This window comes from Diabrotica undecimpunctata, chromosome 4 (assembly GCF_040954645.1).
Source record: "Diabrotica undecimpunctata isolate CICGRU chromosome 4, icDiaUnde3, whole genome shotgun sequence".
In the NCBI taxonomy this organism is placed as follows: domain Eukaryota; kingdom Metazoa; phylum Arthropoda; class Insecta; order Coleoptera; family Chrysomelidae; genus Diabrotica; species Diabrotica undecimpunctata.
The window spans coordinates 51,077,940-51,103,353 of NC_092806.1; the positions used below are offsets into that span (position 1 = coordinate 51,077,940).

Genomic DNA, 25,414 nt, shown 5'->3' on the forward strand with positions numbered 1-25,414 from the left:
GATAAAAGTTAATTGCCCTGAAGAATATAAATCAATAGTCGTTTCCATATTGCAGCAACACAAGGGACTTGTCAATAAAGAAAATAGAATTGCACAAAATTATATCCATAGTATAAAAGTTAAAGAAGAAAAAGATTTTAAAACAAAATCATACCCAATACCATATAAATACAGAGAAGAAGTAAACAGAACGATTAATAATATGTTAGAAGATGGAATCATTGAGAAGGCAGATACACCTTTCATAAACCCAATAGTAGTAGTACGTAAAAGATCAGGTGAAATCAGGTTATGTTTGGATGCAAGGAATATTAACAAGATCACTGAAAAGCAATTTGAAGCACCAATGAGTATAGATGGAATACTAGGAAGAATTACAGGAATGTCATTTTTCACTAAAATTGATTTACAGCATAGCTTTTGGTTAATACCTCTAGAAAGAAAAAGTAGACAGTATACAGGATTTCAGATAGATGGAGTAGTATATCAATTCAAAGTAGTACCATTTGGACTTCAATCATCTTACAGTGCTCTATGTAGATGTCTTCATGATATTTTGGATCAATATGAACATTTTGTAATTCACTACATTGATGATATCTTAATTTTTTCTAAAACGGCTGAAAATCATGAGAAACACCTAAAAATTATAATAAATAGATTAGACAAAGTTGGACTAAAAATAAATCAAGAAAAATGTACATTTTTTCAAAAAGAAGTAATATATCTAGGTTATAAACTTAACACTAAGAGAATCGAAATGGATCCAGAACGGACACAAGTCATTCAGGAATATAAAACACCACACAATTTAAGAACTTTAAGAGGATTTATTGGAATAATTAATTATTATAAAAGGATGATACCAGATCTAAATATAAAAGAAATTCCATTACTTGAACTACTGAGAAAAGGTGTAAAATGGAGATGGGATCAGAGAAGAGAACTAGCATTCCAAAAAATTAAAAACATTTTTCTGTCTAATTTAAAAATATATTATCCTGACTACACACAGCCATTCATATTAAGAACAGATGCATCCATAGAGAGATTATCAGGGGTATTATTACAAATACATGATGGGGTCGAATACCCAATACAATTCATTTCAAGAATTACAAAGCCACATGAAAAGGGTTACTCAGTTTCAGAATTAGAACTAGCAAGTATTATACATTGTGTCACAAAATTAAGATTTTATTTGTTGGGTAATGAATTTACAATAGAAACAGATCACCAAGTTTTAACATCTATATTAAATAACAAATATGGAAACAGTAGAATACATCGGTGGAGTCTAATATTGAGTGAATACTCCTTTGAAATCAAATACATTTCTGGAAAATCCAATATAGTGGCAGATGCTTTATCAAGGTTAGAAAATACATCACAAAAAGGGCAGCGAACAATAAAAATTGGATTAAATCAATTAGTAGAAAGTACAGGATTATATTCTAAAGAAGAAATTATAAGAGATCAGATCAATTTGAGTGAAAAACAAAAAGTCCTTAAGAAAGATGGAGTTTATAATAAAATAATAAATGGCATAGAAGTATATGTAATAACTAGAACTTTAGCAAGGAAAATATTGAAAAATTTACATAATAATTACATGCATATTGGTTCAAGAAAGCTATGGATGCTATTTAGGGACAATTATTTTGCAAAGAATGACATAAGTATAGCAAAAGAAATTACTACCCAATGCCAAATATGTCAAATAAACAAAGAAAAGAATTTCAAAAACCAGAACACATATAGATCTAATGTTGTATATGAAAAACTAAATACAGTGTCCATGGATTTTATTTCAAATTTAGTTCCAAGTCCAACAGGAAAAAAGCATATACTAGTGATAGTTGAGTTATATACAAAATTTATTAAACTATATCCCTGCTCAAGAACAAATGTTAAAACATTGAAATTATATATTAATCAATTTTTCGAAGAAATAGAACCATTTAGAAATTGCATAATAGATAATGCTACATATTTTAACAACCAAAAATTTCGAGCATTTTGTGAGAAAAAGGGAATCAACATTCATTTTACAAGTATCAGACATCCTCAGGCAAATCCTGCAGAAAGATATATTAAAGAAGTTATAAAATATTTAAGAATAGTGTGCCAAGATCAACATGAAACGTGGCAGCAATATATACCACAAGTAGAATATTTTTTAAATAATACACATAATTTAAATACAGAGGAAGTACCAGAATATTTAATGTTTGGCCATATAGGAAACAGAAAATGGATTAGTGAATATAATCAGGATATGTTAGAACAAGTAATGCAGAAAGTGAATAACCGAATTAGGAGGAAAGCTGAAAAATATATCAGAAGACAAAATCGAAAAATAAAAAAACCAATCACATTTCAAAAGGGAGATAAAGTGTTAATTCGTTTACTTAGAAAAAGTAATGTTAAAGAAAATCGTTGTAAGAAATTACAACCAATGTTTGAAGGTCCATACAGAATTGAAAATCAGAATGGACTAAATAGTTATGTGTTAATAGATGCAGAGAACAGACTACGAGGCATGTTCCATATCAACGACATTTTTAAGTATTATGAAGAGAATGAATAATGTTTTCTATACTTTTAACATTAATAATAACAACTGTTACTGATATATCCATTTTATTCAATAGACTTGATTTGTTAAATAAATGGTAGATTTCATTATTGTGAATCAATTTGACATCATACTTGTAGTCTTGTACATATGGAAATTATTTTGTACCCTAAAAATCATAATTTGGGGTTAGATACAAAATTGATTTTATAAATGTCTTTCTAATATAATAAAGTGTAAAACTTACCAATTTATATGGAATAAAGCCTTTTGAATGGAAATAATTCCTAGATTTGTATCCTAACATCCATGGTAAAATGTAGTAAACACAAAAATATAAACACAAAAACTTCCATTTGACATGACAGTTTGACATAGACAGTGAACAGGGATGTATCTAATAGAACACATTTTAAATAAAAAAAAAAATTGAATTATTAATTTACTAAGGTATGTAGATAAGAAAATTAATATTTAAAAAAATAATAAGTCAATTATTTATTTTAAATATTATTTTGGGGTATTGATATGATTGGTGTTTAAAGAAAATAATTTATAAGTTATATACTAGATAATTTTAGATATAACAAGTATTTGGTTATTTTAAGAAGTTATATACTAAAGAATTTAATAAAAATATATTTATGTGAGGGCATTTTTAAGAAATTAGCATATAAAAAGTATTTTTTTAGTAATTATGATGTTGTAGATATATTTAAGTGAGCCATGTGACTAGGCAACCAGATATACATACTCTGAAGTGACGTTTAAGAATAATTACGAATATAAAGTGGGGTTATAATGATAATATGTTGTTTAAAATGTGTAATTTATTAAATTAAAATGTTTAATTTATATAAGTTACTGATTTAAATGTATACTCTGATCTGAAAAGCCTAAATGCCAACAAAATTCTCGATAGATAAGTAAGGAATTCTCTAGATCACCGGAGATGGCTTTGTTTGCGAAACGGTTTGTTCCAGAAAATTCAGACATGTATTTAATAGAACAAATGGAACATGATTTCTTACCAGATGGTTCTGGAACATCCAAAAAGATATAAATACCCGGTGATTTGGATTCAAGTCAGTCAGAAAGTTTAAGTCAAGCAGTCAGAAAGTTTGGTAAGAAAGTTCATTCAGTTAGAATCAGTTATGAGTCCAGTTTTAGTATGAAAATTAGTTAGAGGCAGTCAATCAGTTACAATTGTTCAATATAGGGAGTTAAATCAAGATAAGAAACAGTATAAAGAAAATAATATTGAAGATTACAAATGATGTTATGTATAAATGATGATAATGGAAGAAGTATTAATTGAATATTAAAATTAAATGATATTTTGGTGATTGGATATTGATATATTGAAAAGAAGAATAAAAATAAATGCTGTTTGCTGGTTTGCTTGGTGGTTTATAAATGCTGTGAAGAAAAATATCTTAAATTGGTGGAAGCTAATAATTGGAAAAAGTAATTTCACAAAAACAAGGATAACCGAAGCTGAGAAGAAGACATTTGAGTGGTGATTATAATCTATATAGTGGAAAACAGTCATTTAGGCATTCAGTGACAGAAAGGTACAAAATTTTGTTAATATAATTTAGTTAGTGTCATAACAATTTCAATTTTGAAGATAGTTTGTTTAAATTTTACATTGTCTATAGAATTTAATTAGTTTCATAAGAATTTCAATTTAAAGATAGTGTATTTTAAATTTACATTAGCTAGTTTAGATATATATGTGTGTTTCATAGTAGATCTAATAAAGATAATTTAAAAAAGTACTTACAAACTAATTCTTTGAGAACCGCGATAAAAACCCTATATTATTAAAAATACTCATTGCTCATCATTCAAACAAACAATACATCATAACAATATATATATATATATATATATATATATATATATATATATATATATATATATATATATATATATATCTGTTCGTGAGAATTGAAAGGGCAGAAGTCAGTTTGTTTTACAATAGATCAAAATTAGTGCTCTTAATTTGTACACCATAATTTAAAATGCCTTTAACCTTTAAAATCATCAAATGATATTGCAGCTTTATTTTTTTTAAGAAAGTGGTGGATATCGAATAAGCACACATGCTTTTTGATCGATCCTAACAAATAAGTAAATTTAATTTATAAAAACCAATCATAGAATTCTTACACTACGTTAACATCAAGTATAATAGTGTTAGTTCAGTGTGTAGGTATAGAAAAACATTTTCTATGAGTACATATTTTTCTATTAATAAGTAATTATTCATAACCAAAGAATTTTATAAAACCGTCAATAAATAATACCAGTCATTGATCGACACCAGTTTTTTGACGTTAAAGACAATTACCAAAATCAGAAGCGGAACAGGTCCGTACTTAGGAAAATCAAATGGTGTTGAGAAATGGAATTTGACGTCACTAATCTTAGCGATGAATTATTATCGCAATCCACATCACAAAAACCTATATCTTACTCAGCTGCAGCCGGCAAACAACAAGAACCGATCTATCCATCCACGCTACAAGCAATAGTTTTTAATTCTCTTAATGATGTTAAATTAGAAGAATACTTGTTAGCGGTAGGATCTCTAGTTAGTCCAAAACACATTCTTTTTTCATCAAGAATCACCAACAATCGTATCTGTATTTATTTCTCAACCAAACAAGTGTTTTTTATTTAATTAATGGCTTTGGATAATTTGATCCATTCAGAAACGATAATGTATTTGACTACTTGAATTTGTTAATGATGTATTGACCTATTGCATTTGTTAACAAAATAGTACTTAGCATGGAGGTAAATTAAAAATATAATGTAAACATCAGTATCACAAGAATCAGTAGATTGATAAAAAACCATACATTCATTCGTTCAATTCAATGCCCTAACCAACTTAAAGTGAATATTTAGAACCAACAAGAGATTACATAATATAGGAATACTTTTCACGCTAAGGTGCCTTTCATAGCGACTTTATTACAACACAAGACAGGCAACGGCTAGGAGGTAACTATATAACATAAGGATAGACAGAGGGAACAAAGCTAGATTTATACATTCACATTACACATTCCACCCTAAATTTTTCTTTTAGTCCTTTTTAAATATTCCCAAAAAATTTGGTTAAACCTAATATTATGACGAGAGATATATAAAATGAAAGATTCACACTGAGGAAGAGGTATTTGTTCTTGTATCAGATTTTCCAATAGATACTTAATAGCAGCATCATTATATATGCACTCGAACATCCAATGATTGATATCGTCAGTGTTACCATTACAATCACAAAGTTCGTTTTCACTTAAATTAAATATATGAAGATAGGCTTTCACAGTAGCATGATTAACAAGGCATCTAACAAACATTGAATATACTCTTTTATTGGGATGACTTCTTGCAGCAAAAGGCGCAGTAGGTAAAACAAGGTGAATTTTTGGTTGTTTATAAAGGTTTTTGCTTAAGTTACAAAACGGATTCCATTCAATTTCCCAGTTTTCTTTTAATTCTTGTTTACGCAGCGAGACTAAATCACTTCTACTGAGCCAGCTAATTTCTAATCCTTTTGAAGCCGCTTCTTTAGAAAAATAATCTGCTTTAGTGTTACCCGAGATACCAGCATGTCCTTTTACCCAAATGAAAGAGACTGAATTATTTCTTTCAAGTAGCTTTAGTTGATTTTTTAAAATTTTGACGATAATACTGTTTTTGTTAAAATGCTTATCGAATTATCTAAAGCAGACAACGCAGATGTTAAATCCGACATGATTACTATTTGTTGATTAGACATTCTTTTCTCAATAGTCCATTCCAGAGCTTGATATATTGCAAACAGTTCTGCGAAATAAATGGAACATTGTTGGTTTAATTTAAACATAATGTGTTCTTGATTGTTTTGGATATATACCGCACAACCAACTCCCAAAATGGATTTTGACCCATCTGTAAAAATCCTATATGGCTTATCAAATTTGGCAAGTTTTTTCTGAAGTTGAATAGCACTGTTATCATCAAAAGTAGGGAAATAAACTTTGGTTTGGGAATAAAGAATATTGAAATTAGATTGGAAGAAATTAGTTTCAGCTGGGATTTCTAAATAGGAAGAAACATTAGGAAATGCTATAGCTAAAAATTTAACTTTAAAATAAGTTTATTTTTGACGAATAGGAACTAGTAGGGGAAAAAGAATTAGGACGAATGTTTGCAAGTTTAGCAATGAAGTAATTCGAACTAATAATACTGAATTTACGTACTAGATTATGAACTTACCTTACGCTTTTAACAAAAGTAACAGTTTGAGGAAACTCTTTTGGATTGGTTGTCTCCAAATAAACGTCGAAATATGAACACAAACGAACAATTTGTAAAGATAATACCGATGGTGAAAGTGCTTCTTTGACACTTACATTCAATAACCGTTCCATATCCTGAAACAATAAAATTTTTATAATATAACAGCTATAGCTAAAGTTGGAGAATTTTTCTTATGCCTCCGTTTGTCAACTAAGTTAGACAAAGATATGTCGGATATTTTTTACAATAGGTAGGATTGGTTATTACTTTGACATTTAAGGATAAACTTTTCAGTCTTAAATGTAATGGAGGTTCCATACATTCGGCTAATAGATTTTCAGTAGGTGTAGATTTAAGTGCACCTAAAACCAAACGTAGAGCTTTGTACTGGATTTGGTCTAACTTTTTAAGTCTAGTATTTGTAGCAGACCCATATCAAAAGCAAAAATAGTCAAGAACTGACCTGGTATATGCTCTATAAAACATTAGATTAACCTTAGGATCAGCGCCTCATTGCTGACGGTTAACTACTTTTAAAACATTTAGGCTTTTTTCGCATTTAATTAAACAGTTATTAATATGTTCTTCCCATATTAATTTAGTATCAAATGTGACGCCAAGATAAGTATAGTGTTTTTGGACAGGTATACTCAGATTATCAATTCTAATGCTGGATATATTCGGTAAGCGATGACGAGTAAACAACACCACAGCGGATTTATTCGAAGTAGGTTCCAACCGTAACCAAACAAGTTGTAGATGATTTTTTTTTCAAACAACAGAGGTTTCATCACTGTAAACAATACACAAATTCAAGTCCGTAGACTAATTACTCCAAGTAAAAGACTCCTAATATCCAATGTTTCTCCCACTATCCCGCAAATGGTAATAGAAAACAAACTAATGATCTTAGGGCTAAAACCAACTTCATCAATGTCATTTTTGCGAATAGGAACCAACAATCCTGAATACAAATATGTACTCAGTTTCCGTCAACATATTTACGTATCTCCACCTACAGGTTCAATTCCCTACTCCATTTCAATAACTCATGAAGATACTAACAACCGAATTTTTTTGACACTAGACAACTTATGTTTCCTTTGCAAACAACATGGCCATATTTCTAGTATTTGCTCAGTAAATGTAAATCACTCAGACACAGCTGCTAGAACTGCTACACTTTCAAACAGAAATGAATCTACTACAGTGACTTCAACAGAAACGACTCCTATTACACCTTCAACAACATGCACCTCTACAAACATATCAAATAATTCAACGTCACTAACAAAAATATTATCTACAACCAACCTAACATCTCGTGATACATTAACTACAGATAATACAATGCCAGTGATATCCAAACCAAATATACCCACCTCATCAGCCCATTTATCTCACATAATCATAACTAACCAGCCTTCATCTTCCAGCCTAAACAATAATTCTTTCTCGGTTAATGAAAATAAAGAGAACCCAGCACCAAAATTATTTAGCGTATCCAACGAGGAAAATACATCTAAGTCGTACTTCAAACTAACTGTATCTGAAGCAATATCACCCCCGATTGAGACATCAGCTAGTGACAATGTATTTTCAAAGCCAACTCAGAAACAAAAAAGAGTAAAAACAAAAATATCAACAATACCTTTAGAAACGCCAATGTAACCAATTAAAGAATTATTCGATTCCGAAAAGCAAATATAAACTTTTGAGGAAACAGTTGATTTATTAGGGAACACTCATGGAACAAAAGATGTTATCAGCGTTATAAATAAATAAACAGTACACATTCCAGGAATTAGACAACTCTTAACCAAAATTCATTCATATACATCCAAGCGCTCATTAAAATTAAAATGTACAAAGGTAAACAAAAAAATAATTACTAGACAGCTCTCACAAGACAATTACAAGGATGAAGAACCTGACACGGATACATCGACTGAATTATCCCAGGAAATGAACATTCAATAATTACAACTATAACATTCAATTTATTACAGTGGAACATAAATGGGTTTTATACCCATTATGAAATGCTAAAACTTTTAATTAATGATATTACCCCCGCTATCATTTGTCTCTAAAAAAACGAATTTCAAAGACCAATATTGCCACACATTTAAAAAATTTTCAACATTTTCTAAAAATAGAATCAAGCAGGAAAAAGCAAGTGGTGGAGTGGCTATTTATGTTAAAAATACTCTTGAAGCATAAACGATTCCTCTAAAAACAGACATTGGAGCGTAGGCGTCTCAGTTAAAGCTTCCCAATGTATTAATGTATGTTGCATCTATACTCCCCCAAATACACTTCTCACCTTAACCGACTTAAAAGCACTCATTTCACAAATACCTATTCCCAGGCTAATAGTAAAGAGATTTAAATAGTCACAACCCAATGTGGGGCTCTCAACAAATTTTAATATCAAAGGCAGACTAATCGAAGACTTGTTAACTGAAGAAAATTTAAACATTCTCACTGATGGAGGACCAACCAGATTTAGATAATGTATATAGTGGTACAACATCGGCAATCGATCTATCGATTTGTGACCCAACTCTTTCAATGGCTCTTAATTGGGATTCCCTACCCTTTTTATATGGAAGCGACCATTACCCAATAAAAATTTCTGTATATTCTGATGACACTCCAACCAGTCCGAAAATGGAACCTGAAAAACGCTAATTTTGACAAGTATGCTGATGCCATAGAAACAGACATAGAATCACAAAAATCTAGTTTTGAAAATACTGATATAAATGAAACTCTCAACATTTTTACGAATATTATTATATACGCAGCAGAAACGCATATAGGAAAAACTAAAATATTAGGGCAACACAGACCTCTATGATGGTACGATACAGAATGTCAAAATGCAGTCAAGCAATATAAAGCATCATTTAATAGAATGAAAAAACATAGTAACATAACTAACATAACTGAATACAAAAAATAGAGAGCACATGCTCGATATATAACAAAAAATGCTCGAAACACCAACTGAAGGAAATTTGTCTCAAATTTAAACAGTACAACACCTTTATCTACAGTCTGGTCCAATATTCGTAAAATATCAGGAATAAACAAATTTTACCAAGTGCCTTTTATTACTCATAATACTAATGTAAGAACAAAACCTAACAAAGTAGCTGATGCTTTTGCTACATACTTCGAAAAAAACTCCAGCAATAGCAACTATTCCGAAGAGTTTATACAACACAAAATCATCACAGAGAAACAACAGCTCGATTGTGAAGATAGATATAATAGTTCCTTCAATATTCCTTTAACCTTAGATGAACTTAACTTTTCCCTTAATACTACAAAAAACTCTGCTCCTGGACCCGATAATATACCTTTAGTATTCTTGGAAAAACTGTCAGACAATGCTAAGTGTACTCTTCTAAAAATTTTCAATCGAATATGGTTAAATAATGTCTTTCCAACGTCCTGGGCAGTAGGTTTTATGGTTCTCGTAAACAGAAAGATTGTTTTGTTTATTAGATGAATCAGATTCGGGCACATAAGTAGACCTTTGTATTTTTACTTGATGATAACAATTTACTTGCCTCAATAACATTATTCATTAGCCTTTTCACAGTCAGTTCCTTTCCATTGCACAGTCGAGGTTGATTAATGTTATGCAGCGTTATGACAACTGATTCTACTTTTAATTGTAAATTGTTAGGTAGGAGTCCAGGTAATTCCATTGAATTCAAAAATTTTTTAGGATTGTTGACAACTTCATCCTGATTTATAACTTTGTCCACTGATTGGAACGAAAACAACTTTCCTGAAAGAAAATTCAGAATGGTCGCATATCGGCATCTGTATTTTTGCCGCCAATATTGCTCGTCCAATTATGGTTTTCGAATGGCTGAGCTATCTTCAAAAACACGCTGAATAAGCTTGGCTCAGCAAATTAATAACATATTTACTTGAGATTTACACTGAGCAGGTGTAAAACACCGGGGGATTTTATTTCTCCTCTTGAAATGTTGCTCCCTGCCTGTTGGGGCAGTACCTTCGATCTGGTTCGAGTGATAATAAATAATTAAAATGTGTTACCTTACGTTGGCGATCACAATTCTCGGATTACATTTAAAAACACTTACGAATTGAAAAACTTTATTTTGCACTATGATACAAACATTCTATGGTGAAAATGAGCGAGTTATTTTTAATAACAAATATATATAATTATATGACTGATGTTGACTCTAATAAGGTTAAGAAGGGAATGTGTACGTGATAATCTCGCAATTCTGTGCAAAGAATATAAGCAACATCTATCGTGCATTCTCGGGTAGAACTTGACTTAAAACCAAAAGTAGTTGTTTGTTTTGAAAAAAGGGTGTTCGTCATTTGGACTATAATTTTAGGTTGCGCTACGCAACAGCAGGTAAAATGATAATTGTAAACGTCATCACTACGGTCGATGCATAAACAATAATAATAGCCGAAAACTGTGTAGAGTTTTCAGAGCGAGAAAAAGCTTATTGTGTGGGAGGGACAGGAGACCGGCTTTATTCCTCATCCCTACTCAGTGCTTGCCGTATTTACTGGGTGAGAAGTGACACTGGTGAACGCCTAGCGGGAATAAATGATTTAGTGATCATTGATTAGTTATAGACCAGGGTTAAAATAATTTAATTACCATTGTGGCTATTAAAACATAGAGGTTAGAGATAAAAGGGTAAAAATTAAGAGTTGTGTTATTTAATGACACATTAAAAAAAAATAAAAACAAAAATTTTAAAAATGTTTGGGGTGAATTACTCTTATTATTTAGAGGAATGAAATATATATTACGGCGGATTCTTAGACATACCGATATACATATAAAATTTCATAAAAATTGGTCAAGCCATTTCGGAGGAGTATGACAACTAAATGTGTGACACTAATATGGCTATTAAAACATAAAGGTTAGTGGCATAAAGGTGAAGATTAAGGGTGTATTGTTTAATGATGCATCATAAAAAATTAAAACCAAAATGTTTGTAGAGGACCACTCTTACAACATAGGCGTATGAAAAACATACCTAGGACCTACAAAACTACGACCGTTTCTCACACCTACCGAATATACATATAAAATTTTATAAAATTCTGTCAAGACGTTTCGTATGCGAATTGCAACTAACTCTGTGACACTAATATGGCTATTTATAACAAATAGGGGTCAGTGACAGAAAAATAAATAAAAAAGGGTTGTATGTATTGTTTAATACTACATAATAAAAAAATAGAAATAAAATTTTTTATAAAAAAAATGCTTGTGGTGGACCACCCTTATCACGTAGGGGTTTGAAAAATAGATACTTAGGCAAAATTTCCATATAAACTTTTTTACCTTAATAAGAGCCATATTATATAAAACACATTAGAAATAGGTTATCAACTCATCTATAAAAAATAAATAACACATATTTTCATAAATATATCTCTGGGGTAAATGCAAATAATATCTTTAATACGAGATCGCTGATACAGTTACAAAAAATAACGTCCATTATGTTTCTAATCAATCACAACACAAAAGTAGCTTCTAGACTAGCTCCTCTAGAAACATCCCTTTTAGGTCGATAAGATGAAATCCCACAGATGATACTTTAGCATAAATGAGCACTTGAAGCACGCCATCTTAACAATTATCTATGTTTATCTACTTAGATAAATATAGATAAACTTAGCTTAAGTAAAATCAATGAAGTCATAACAAAAGAACTATTAAATGCAAGCTCAGAAGTGGCAACCGCTAACAGAAAACGAAAATCCAAAATAAGTGTAGAATCACAAAACATGCTGAAATAAAGAAAAGATCTTCTGAGACAAAACATGAGAGACACTGCAGAATTTAAGGAACTTGATCAAGTAATAAGAAAACAGAAAAAGAGGACATTAAAAAACATCAAAAAGACCTTTTAGAACAACTCATAAAGAAAAATCGAAGTCTCAAATGCAACAAACCGAAACTAGGAAATAAAAACATAATAACCATTAAAAATGAACAAGGACGACTTGAAAAGGATCTGTATAGTTCCAGAAACGATCCCCCTAACTCCTCAAAGCAGAACTTTAGAAGGCAGATAACAAATGTCAACTCAAGAGTAATGCCCGAAATAAGCCACGAAGAAATAGAAAGAGCAGTAAAAGAAATACAAAGGAATCAAGCTCCTGGAAGCGATGAAATCCTAGCAGAAATGCTGAAGGAAGGCGGAGAAGAAGCCATTTACATAACTCAAAACACTAATTAATAAATGTCTATTCGAAGGCAACATACCCGAATAATGGAATACTTCTAAAACAATACTAATGCACAAAAAGAGAGACACCACAGACCTGAAAAATTATCGACCAATTCCACTTCTTTCACGACTTTACAAAACTTTTATAAAGATTGTTACAAACAGGTTAACAATTAAATTTCACGGATATCAACCAGTAGAACAAGCTAAATTTAGACAAGGGTACAGCACATGTGACCATCTATATACTTTGAAAATCCTAATAGAAAAAACTAACGAATACAATCTCCCATTATGTCTGGCTTTTATAGATTATGAAAAAACTTTTGATAGCGTAGAACTGTGGGCAATAGAAGAAGCATTAGTCAACAACCGGATCGACTATAGGTACAGAATATTAATACATAATTGTAACGTTCCAACGAACATTCATTGGGTGCCAATTTGTAATTCTTCGAGGCTCAATTTGTAACATCCCAACGTTGAGCTGCTGTTGTCAACTTGTAACCGCAAACCTTAGTTTGCTGCTACAATCCGACTAACATCACTAACAACGTTGGAGTGACAAATCGTTTCCCGTTGGGACCAATTTTTAACGTCATAACCCCTAATGTATCAATTGCAAAATTGCTACATTAGACGTTATACGAAACACTCCCTGGCTAGCTCACTCAGGACGTGAATATGGCCTACTCTGGAGCAACACACGCAAACAAGTAAAAAGAAGAAACAATACACAGTTAAATTAACACATGTTTATTAAAATATTAAACAAAAAGGGCAGAAAAATACATGTTTAAATATTATATTGAATTTAAATAAAAATTATTTGACTTCTTGCTACAGTGTTACATTATAGTAAGGAAAAATGCTTGTCACCAAATCCTAGGTTTTATCCTGGTCTTTTCTGCTATGGTTGTTAGCAAGCCATGTTGTTAGTTGTGGATTTTCTTGCCCTGGAGTCAACTCTCCTATTGGAATGATAGTGCCATTCTCAGGCCGGTTGGTCTTCTGGATGTTAATATAAATTGACCCGCACCTGAGAAATGTATCCCGGAGGTTGACTAAAATGAAGAAAAACACACCTTGCTTCAGAAAATGGTGAAACCAAAATGAGAGACCTTGCTTGGGGGATGAATAGGTGACCAATCAAATTTAACAAAATTTTATCATTATTCACCCAAGCAAGTCGAGAAACAATTCTTATTTATGTAGCAAATAAGTAAAAGTAAGGATATATAATCTTTTTAAGCAAATGGTAATTACTTTTTACTACGGAAATATTCTAATATTAATTACAAAGCGGATTCGGTAAAAATGACAAGATATATTTATTGAAAAGTTAGATAATTTAGAATTTAGAAACATTTCTATATAGAAATGGTAGTTTGTCAAAAGTTAATTATTATTAAAATCAAAAGATATTATTAAGGATTTAAATTTAATATTTAAAACTGTAAAAATATTCGTAAAACTTTTACATACTATGTATATTAAAGAAACTATATATTTCTTATCGCTAATTTCTTATTATAAGAAATAAAAAAAACACAAGAAATATTCACAAAAATATGTACCTACTTACATATGATAATCATAAATAATGAGATTAGACTTTTCAAAGTTAAAATTATAAAAAGATTTTTATACAACAGGTAGAATCAGGAAACCGATAAAATATATTAAACTCTTACCTCCTAATTCAGGAGACGACACAACAATTGGTTATTATACCTTTACAAAAGTCATGAAGAAAATCGACATTTTTAGAAATAAAAGCCATTATATCGACTTTTGTATCGAACGGGAAGGGGAAATGTCAACAAAAAGGAGTCTTTGTCACTAGCATTAAACTAAACAGAGAATAAAGATGGCACCTTTCGTTCCAAAGTAACAGAAATAGAGATGAAAATAAAATTCATTCTTTATAAACTTGAGTAAAAGATAAAAATGATGATTATTAAGGAAATAGGAAAGGTAGATACTGAAATATATATATATAAAGAAGATAGATTTGGACGCCAACTGGTTTTTATACCAAATACCAGTAAAAATGAAAAGAAAATAATGAATCAATTAAGTAACGACATAATTCTGATACAATCTATATCTGAGAAAATATATAGAAAAATAAGAGATACAATGGAGGATATAGAAGAATATGAATTATGACAGAAGATATGGAAATTGGAGAATAGAATTAACGAAATATATTAACATAAGAAAGAAAGCAGGCAATGTAGCAGTTATAACGCTACACACTTCCACCACCCAGTAGAAAAATTTCTAAAGTACCTTGAGAAATTTTTCACATCACTAAACTCATTATATGTTATGATCATCAAAATAATAATAAAGGTAATCTTTACCAAATAATAAAGTTATCTAGATACCTAGATATAGGTATAATAACTTGTAAGTTTAGGTACTATTATTTAAACAAAATAAAGTGAAAATGGTTAACTTGTGATAAGATATAAAAATTAATATACTTATATTAACCTAAGTCAAAAAAATAAATGACTATCACCCAACGAATTATAGTATCCGTTAAACTGAAATTTTAACTACATAATTATAAACTATGTATTACAGTATTGTAATACTATATACACTAAATGACTTTAGAGTGAGCACTCTGGGTATTATTTCATCCCCAACGAATTATAGTATTCGTCACACTAAAATTGTAAGGTAAATAATCCTATGCTATACCTTATAGCAATTCCTTACAAGGCTTTAGAGTTAATACTCAGGGAAATATTTTATCCCAACGAATTATAGTATTCGTCACACTAAAATTATGAGGCAAATATTTATGTGCTATACATTGTAGCAGCATGTAACAGGGCTTTAGAGTTAATACTCAGGGAAATATTTTATCCCAACGAATTATAGTATTCGTCACACTAAAATTGGTCGTAGACCAAGAGGGAGAAAAGCTACGTTAAGGGTTATCCGCAATCTTTGGTACTGTACATCGATTATACACTGGGCCGATTGAAATCATGTTGGTATGAACGCAGTAGCTCATAATCCATGGTTAAACCTCGAAAGCGCTCCTCAGAGACGACAGTCCTGTGTACTATGAACCCCCCGACGCCATACCCTAAAGACAACCTTACCATTAAAGGAAGATCCAGTGGTATAAATGTACATCTCCACCACAGTTCGGTCCCATATATATGTAATTACATAAATATCATACAAAAACAACTAATATGGGGACGATGTATCTATCACTCATGGAGATAAATATCGTTAGAAAGACATTCTTTCAAGAATGTTAGTTCTTAAGGGAAGCTAATTTTAAACCAAGGTAATTATGATATTAGCAATATCACTAGATATGCATATAATCATTAAGTTATAAAAGATAAGATATCATAATCATCAGTAATGCAGTAGGTATATAAATCCAAATATTAGTTATCATAATACTAATCTAGATTTTAGTTGCATATATTGCATGAGATAGTATGAGTAGAACATTATAAGCAGTTAAGAAAAATAAGGTAAACATCAAAATATAAAAGAAATAAGTAAAAATTTAGTACGACCAATCTAGACATCTATTAAGTATAAAATTTACACAAGATGAAAAGAAAACTGCACAAAATTATACTCAGTTGAACTGAAGAAGAAAAATTAGTCATAAATATACTTTGATTTAAATCCACCTAACGTTATGCACCTGTTAGAATAATAAAGTAATCTATACAGAAAAATTGTACAGAGCAAAGTTATACAAGAGGGTATAAAAAACAAAACCTTTCCATTGTCATTTCAAAGAGACACAACCCTACACCAGATTTCTAAATAGTAGTATGCATAAGGTTAAATCTACCTTGTAAATGCAATAAAAAATTTCATTAAAATATAACACTCAAGAAAAAGAAAATTCATTGTAGTTATGCATTGATGAGGGCAATCATTGTGAACTAAATCAGAGAAACTTATTATGACTAAACTTCAATAGACAGTATGGTCTGGAAACAATTACATTGTTTATTAAAGATAAGAAGATAATGAGAATGAATTCTCGGCATATTGCATATGCATATTTATGGACTAAGGCAAGTCAATAAAACAGCAAATTGACATTAAGCTAGTATAAGATAAAGTAATTTTTGTACCAAATAGTATCAAAAATTAAAGGTAGGTAAATATCAAGATAATTAAGTAACACAAGTAATTTTGATTGTCAGATAAAGATAAGTATATTCTTCACAATACCTAGTAAGTCAAAGTTCTACACAAAATACATTAAAGATACTGCATAAAATTTGGCTTACTTATGATAAAGGAAAATACAAAGCAAAGATAAGATAAGTTGTGGTAATATCATATAAAATTGCTATAACACTAAACACTATCCAGGGATCTACACAAAAGAAATAGAACTAGAACTGCATAAATATAGACGTATGTATTTAAAATGTTAAAGACAATTCAAATGCAATCAAAAACTTCAAAGCTTCATAATCTTACACCAGAGGTTTCTATAAAAGAAGATATATGCATAAGATTACTTTCACTCCAAAAGATAAAGAATTATGCCTAACGCAACACCCCTAATGGGTAAATGGAAAATATTAACGCCCTTGTTAATAGTTTTCCTGCAGTGACCTCAAGTCCCGCGAAGATAAATCATCCTAGGCAATTTTTATGTGCTTGTCCGAACAAATCTCATATTTGAACCCACTCAACGGAAAAACAAGACACTTGCACTAGGTATGAAAATTAGACATAAGTTATTACCGCAATAGTTTTAATAACACCATAAAGGTAATACAAGTAGCTAACTTGCAAAGATAAGAGATAATGTGTTATTAAACGAAGATAAAGATAAGTAAATAACAATCAAACTTGTGAAAGGTAGTAGATAAATTTTCTAGCAAAGGTTCTCATAACTAAATATTTTATTGAAAAGTCCATAAATAACGAAGATATTTGTTAACGCAGGTAATAAAAATATGTATAAGCTTAACAAAAGAGATAAGAAGATAATTTAAAATATATGCAATACAAGATATATGTAAGTTTAAATTACACTTAAAGGTAAGATATAATAGTATAACTGCAAGTTTTACTCAAAAGATATATTTTTAATATGCATTACTGATTTTCATCGTCACTAGAATCAGTGACATCTAATTTGATATCCCTGACATGAAAATTTCCAAGATCATTTCCATCTAGATCCTTTAAATTGTAGACTAATTTAGACAAAACTTTATTGACAATACAGGGGACAAATTTTGGCGCTAGTTTTGCAGAGAAATCATCGACAGCTTTTGATAGAACAAAATTTTTCTTCCAGACTTTATCACCAACGTGATATTTGACATCACGTCTACGAAGGTTATACCTGCTAGAATTCGTCGCATAAGAGTGACGTATTCTCTTTTGCACTTCTTTGAAAATAGAAGACATATTTTCTAGTGGCCTTGGGTCGAATAGCTTGTTATTAATATTAATGACATTGCTTGCTTTGTCTTCTATTGCACCAAAGAAGGAACCGTCCAAAGGGATATTTCTGGCAAAAGTTAGAAACGAAGGACTAAATTGTGTAACTTCGTGTTTGGCTAGGCGAATAGCCTGGGCAATCTTAAAGATTTCTTTGTCCCAATCTTTATGATTATCATGTATAAAAGAACGAATAGCTGTTACGATAGTTTTGTTAACTCTCTCAGTAGGATTTATTTGAGGAAAATATCTCGCATTATACCAAATTTTTTGTACTTTATATTTATTCATTAAATTTTTGAAATCATTGGAAACGAACTGTTTCCCATTATCAACTGCGAAAATTTGTGGTACCCCAAAGATAAGAAAAACTTGATTTTCAATAAATTTAACAATAGCTGTAGAGGTAGCATTTGCCATTGGATGGACAAAAATAAATTTCGTGAACCAGTCGACAACAACTAAAAGAAAACGATTTCCATTTTAGATCTAGGATAAGGACATGGACAAGGTAATAAGTCAGCAGATAAAAACTGAAATGGAAAATTAATATCTCTGTACTTTCCCATTAAACCAGCAGGAGGTACATTTCCTGGTTTACTAGCAGCACAGATTTTGCACTTACTGATATAGTTTGCGACATAAAGTCTCATTCTAGGCCAGTAATACAATTCCGTGATTCTAGAGAGCGTTTTATATACTCCTAGGTGAGCAGCTGTAGGATCATCATGAAAGAGTTTCAAAATATCTTTTCTGTGAGGAGACGGAACGAAAATTTTCCATTCTGGGGAAGGATCTGAAAACTTATTCCTTGAAAAGATATGCTTGTAAAGAACATTACCATGAACTTTAAAAGCAGGAAATTGATCTGGATTATTTTGTACTTTTTGTACCATATTATCATACCAAGTATCTGTTTTAAGATTAGATAAATCTAAAAGAGAAATTTCAGGATTTTGTTCAGGTATTCTAGAAAGGGAATCAGCCACAACATTTAAAGAACCACTACGGTGAATGACAGTGAACTTGTGACAGGATAGTTTCATTATCCATCTGGCAATTCTAGGAGAAGGGTTTTTCATGGAATATAACCACTGTAAGGATGAGTGATCAGTAATCACAGTGAAGTTTTCACTTCCTTCAATATAACACCTAAATTTTTCAATAGATAATAAAATAGCCAGCAGTTCTTTCTCAGTAGTAGTGTACTTACGTTGAGCTTTAGAGAGAGTTTTACTAAAGAAAGCTATAGGATGCTCTAAACCATCTTCTTTTTGAAATAATACACCCCCAACACCAGTGTCACTTGCATCACAAGCAAGATAAAAATGCTTGTCAAAGTCTGGACTAGCAAGAACAGGAGCAGATGTTAGTGCCTGTTTAATCTGACTGAAAGCTAAGTTAGCTTCTGGAGTCCAAACAATAGACTGTCCTTTCTTTTTACCCTTGAGTAAATCAGAAATGGGAGTACAAATGGATGCAAAATTATTCAAAAATCGACGGTAATAACCTATCAATCCGATAAGTCTACGAATTTGAGTAGTAGTTTTTGGAACTGGATATTCCAAAATAGCTTCTACTTTAGCTGGGTCAGTTCTTAACCCTTGTTGATCTACAACAAAACCAAGAAATTTAAGAGAAGGTCTACAAAACTGACACTTTTCAAAATTGACTGTAAGATTTGCATATTTAAGTCTCTTAAACAACATTTTAAGAATTTTGATATGACAATCAAAGTCAGGAGTAACAACAATAATATCATCAAGATAATAGAAAACATAAGGCTCCAGTAAAGGACCTATAACTGAATCCATAACTCTGCACATAGCTTGTGCACTATTATTTAAGCCAAAAGGTAATACATTAAAACAGAACAAACCTCTATTTTGAACTGTAAATGCAGTCTTTAATTTGGATTGATCATCCAAAGGTATCTGATAAAAAGCTTGTTTTAAATCGATTGACGAAATAAATTTAGCATCTCTTACTTTAGATATGATTGAATCTATTAAAGGCATGGGGTAACTATCAGGAACTGTTATCGAATTAAGTTTTCGACCATCAAAACAAACTCTATAGGAACTATCTTTCTTCGGAACCAACCACAAAGGAGACAACCAAGGTGTACTGGTTGTTAATGGTTCGATGACTTTCAACTTAAGTATCTCATCAACTCCTTCGTTGAGAATTTTCTGCATAGCAGGCGAAAGAGGATATTGTCTTTGCCTAATTGGTTTCGCATCACCAGTGTCTATATGGTGAGTATACAAGTGGGTTCTACCAATAGAATCTGTTGGGCCTATTTCCTTAAACAGTTTGACTACCGAATGTAGTTGTGAAAGCTGATGGGTGGATAAATTCTCTGAACTTACTATAGTATTAACAACACAAGTTGACAGTTTAGCTGTACTATACGAAAAATTTGTGAAATCCAAAGAAATTCTAAACAATTTCATAAAATCCATACCTAAAATCATTTTATGTGAGATAGAAGGAACCACTAAAACTTTTAACTTTTGTGTGCTACCAGATAAGGTAACAGGTAAAAACACATAACCTAAGGTACTTTGGACATTACCATCAGCAGTAGTTAGCTGTACTGAAATATCATAGTGAAGATGCAAATTCATCTTCTTAAGAAGAAATAAGGCTGGAGAGCCAATAATAGAGACATTACTACCAGAGTCTACAAGTGCAGATATTGTTTCACTGCCAATATTTATTGAAATATATATGGTCGATTATCCTGTGCACGAATATCGAGAAGAGGATTAGTTCTACATAAAGTATCAGACGTTGAAATCAACGGAAAAGAAATATTCGCAGGATTTAAAGAAACATTGTGCGTTGTATCTATGGGAGTTTTGTCTATAGGTAAAGGATTAAAATCACAATTAGAATCAGAAGTTTCAGCTCGCGTTTTAATAATAGGTGGTAGTTGAAATGTTACTCTGCTTGTCCTTTGTTTGAAGTTTTCTTCAAATTTTTTCCTGGTATGTTCTTCCCTTTTAGGTTTGATGCAGACATTTGACTGCAATGAGGTTGATTCCTGTCCGCTATCGAACAACCTCGCGCTTCGTTTTTTGAACATTTGGGGCAATGTGCCTTAATAACGTTCTTAAAACCGCAACCATAACAAAATTTATTTTTCTGGTACCTGCACTGAGGATACACATGACCTCGTTTGTTGCAATTCCAACAAATTTCATCAAGTGAATTTGTTTCATATGAAAATTTCTTATTATTATTAAAGTGGGGTATAGATAACGCAGACTCAATTCTTTTACAGTAAGAGGTAAGATCAGATACAGTGTCTATATCGTGCAAAGCCAAAGCTTTGATGTAGTCTGGCAAAAGACCACGTCTAATTTCAGATACTTTATCTTTCTCTGAAACGGCAGAAGGTAAACGGAAGAAAAGAGCTTCAAAATTAGAGATAAATGTAGATACAGGTTCTCGAAAAGATTGCCTTGTAGAACGAATTTGTTCCCACAAATTCCTCTCATAATCTGCCGGAAGATAAGTTTCCTTTAAAGCGGCAACTAAGTCAGACCATGACTGAAATGTCTTTTTAAGAAGATGATTATGCCACCAAGTGAAAGCATTGCCATCAAACAGATCTCCTGCAGAAAGAAACAGGTCATCATTAGAACAATTCCTGGAGATTTTAAGCGTCTCAATTTGTTCAAGAAAAGGAATCAAAGGCTGTTTGCCGGAAAACTTTTGAATTCCCCATTTATAAATGGGCACAGACTTCACTACTGAAGATGCAGTATGTGATTCTACCATAACTGGAGTAGATTCTGAAGGAAGATTAAGTTTTTCCACAAGCACACCCTCAATTGACAATAATTTACTCCGTAACTGTCTTTTGAGTGTTTCCTGCGTTGAAGAAGTGGTCTTCAGACGAGATACACGGCCAGACAAATGAGTTAAACGAGAACAAATACATTTGTACCTATAATCAGACTTACTACCTGAAAATTCATCGATGATACTAGATAAATCAGCAAGAGTAGCCAAGGCCTGAGTATGGTCTTGCTCAAATTCAAGAGGGACAACTGTTTCAGAGAAGCTTCTGTCTGATGCTTCCTGAGACAAAATTCCACTAAGGACTCTTCTTTTCTCATCGACAGTAGAAGGAACCTCAAGATCTCTAATAATTAACTCATAGGTTAACTCATCAGTTTTCAAATGCTTAGGGTTGATGGTAGCCATTTTGTAAGATTATTTAAAAAACAATAATTTATGTTAACCAACAAGTAACCAAATCAACTTTAAAGATAAAGATAATTAAATTTACGAAAATAATATAAAACTACTATTTTATATTTAATTAAGTTTTAACACTACCCAACAACACATGAACTTGTCAAGGTTAATGATAACCAGCAGACAAAAAAGGTTGGTGATCAAAAAAAAACTATCAGTAAAAATTAGATAAAAAAGTAAGTAAGTAAGATAGAAAATAGATATTTTTACTGAAATTTAATAAATTTACTACTCAAAATAGGAAGAAAAATGTTAAAGATAATAATAGCAAGAAAATATAAAAGTATTGTTTCAACTAAATACAAGAATGTATGCATTACTCAGAGTATATTACGTTGGTGCGCCAATTTGTAACGTTCCAACGAACATTCATTGGGTGCCAATTTGTAATCCTTCGAGGCTCAATTTGTAACATCCCAACGTTGAGCTGCTGTTGTCAACTTGTAACCGCAAACCTTAGTTTGCTGCTACAATCCGACTAACATCACTAACAACGTTGGAGTGACAAATCGTTTCCCGTTGGGACCAATTTTTAACGTCATAACCCCTAATGTATCAATTGCAAAATTGCTACATTAGACGTTATACGAAACACTCCCTGGCTAGCTCACTCAGGACGTGAATATGGCCTACTCTGGAGCAACACACGCAAACAAGTAAAAAGAAGAAACAATACACAGTTAAATTAACACATGTTTATTAAAATATTAAACAAAAAGGGCAGAAAAATACATGTTTAAATATTATATTGAATTTAAATAAAAATTATTTGACTTCTTGCTACAGTGTTACATTATAGTAAGGAAAAATGCTTGTCACCAAATCCTAGGTTTTATCCTGGTCTTTTCTGCTATGGTTGTTAGCAAGCCATGTTGTTAGTTGTGGATTTTCTTGCCCTGGAGTCAACTCTCCTATTGGAATGATAGTGCCATTCTCAGGCCGGTTGGTCTTCTGGATGTTAATATAAATTGACCCGCACCTGAGAAATGTATCCCGGAGGTTGACTAAAATGAAGAAAAACACACCTTGCTTCAGAAAATGGTGAAACCAAAATGAGAGACCTTGCTTGGGGGATGAATAGGTGACCAATCAAATTTAACAAAATTTTATCATTATTCACCCAAGCAAGTCGAGAAACAATTCTTATTTATGTAGCAAATAAGTAAAAGTAAGGATATATAATCTTTTTAAGCAAATGGTAATTACTTTTTACTACGGAAATATTCTAATATTAATTACAAAGCGGATTCGGTAAAAATGACAAGATATATTTATTGAAAAGTTAGATAATTTAGAATTTAGAAACATTTCTATATAGAAATGGTAGTTTGTCAAAAGTTAATTATTATTAAAATCAAAAGATATTATTAAGGATTTAAATTTAATATTTAAAACTGTAAAAATATTCGTAAAACTTTTACATACTATGTATATTAAAGAAACTATATATTTCTTATCGCTAATTTTTTATTATAAGAAATAAAAAAAACACAAGAAATATTCACAAAAATATGTACCTACTTACATATGATAATCATAAATAATGAGATTAGACTTTTCAAAGTTAAAATTATAAAAAGATTTTTATACAACAGGTAGAATCAGGAAACCGATAAAATATATTAAACTCTTACCTCCTAATTCAGGAGACGACACAACAATTGGTTATTATACCTTTACAAAAGTCATGAAGAAAATCGACATTTTTAGAAATAAAAGCCATTATATCGACTTTTGTATCGAACGGGAAGGGGAAATGTCAACAAAAAGGAGTCTTTGTCACTAGCATTAAACTAAACAGAGAATAAAGATGGCACCTTTCGTTCCAAAGTAACAGAAATAGAGATGAAAATAAAATTCATTCTTTATAAACTTGAGTAAAAGATAAAAATGATGATTATTAAGGAAATAGGAAAGGTAGATACTGAAATATATATATATAAAGAAGATAGATTTGGACGCCAACTGGTTTTTATACCAAATACCAGTAAAAATGAAAAGAAAATAATGAATCAATTAAGTAACGACATAATTCTGATACAATCTATATCTGAGAAAATATATAGAAAAATAAGAGATACAATGGAGGATATAGAAGAATATGAATTATGACAGAAGATATGGAAATTGGAGAATAGAATTAACGAAATATATTAACATAAGAAAGAAAGCAGGCAATGTAGCAGTTATAACGCTACATAATATTTACGAACATGCTGAAATGATAGTGACGTTGGGTAATGGAATCGAAACAAGACCAGTAAAAATCAACCGAAGCGTAAGACAAGGAGACACAATCTCTCCAAAATTATTTACAGCTGCCCTAGAAGATATCTTTAAAACGATTTAAGTCAATAGACTGGGAAATTGAGGAAATCTCTATTAACGGAAGATACTTAAACCATCTTAAATACGCAGATGATGTAGTACTAATAGCCAACACGTGGAATACACTGAATACGATGATTGAGGAGCTACACACAAAATCCCTAAAAAAAAGGACTGAAAATGAATTTCAGCAAAACTAAAC

The 25,414-nt window shown here is 31.1% G+C and overlaps 2 long non-coding RNA genes across 2 annotated transcripts; both read right to left on the reverse strand.

The window, feature by feature from the left end:
- Positions 1–13,878: 13,878 nt before the first annotated feature.
- On the reverse strand, positions 13,879–15,444 carry LOC140439499 (uncharacterized). Its single transcript, XR_011950640.1, has 2 exons — positions 14,838–15,444; positions 13,879–14,207 (listed from the first exon to the last, which is right to left on the reverse strand). It is a non-coding gene; the product is annotated as an uncharacterized lncRNA (long non-coding RNA).
- An 8,115-nt stretch (positions 15,445–23,559) lies between these two features.
- On the reverse strand, positions 23,560–24,887 carry LOC140439500 (uncharacterized). The gene is made up of 2 exons (XR_011950641.1): positions 24,519–24,887; positions 23,560–23,888 (listed from the first exon to the last, which is right to left on the reverse strand). It is a non-coding gene; the product is annotated as an uncharacterized lncRNA (long non-coding RNA).
- Positions 24,888–25,414: the final 527 nt, after the last annotated feature.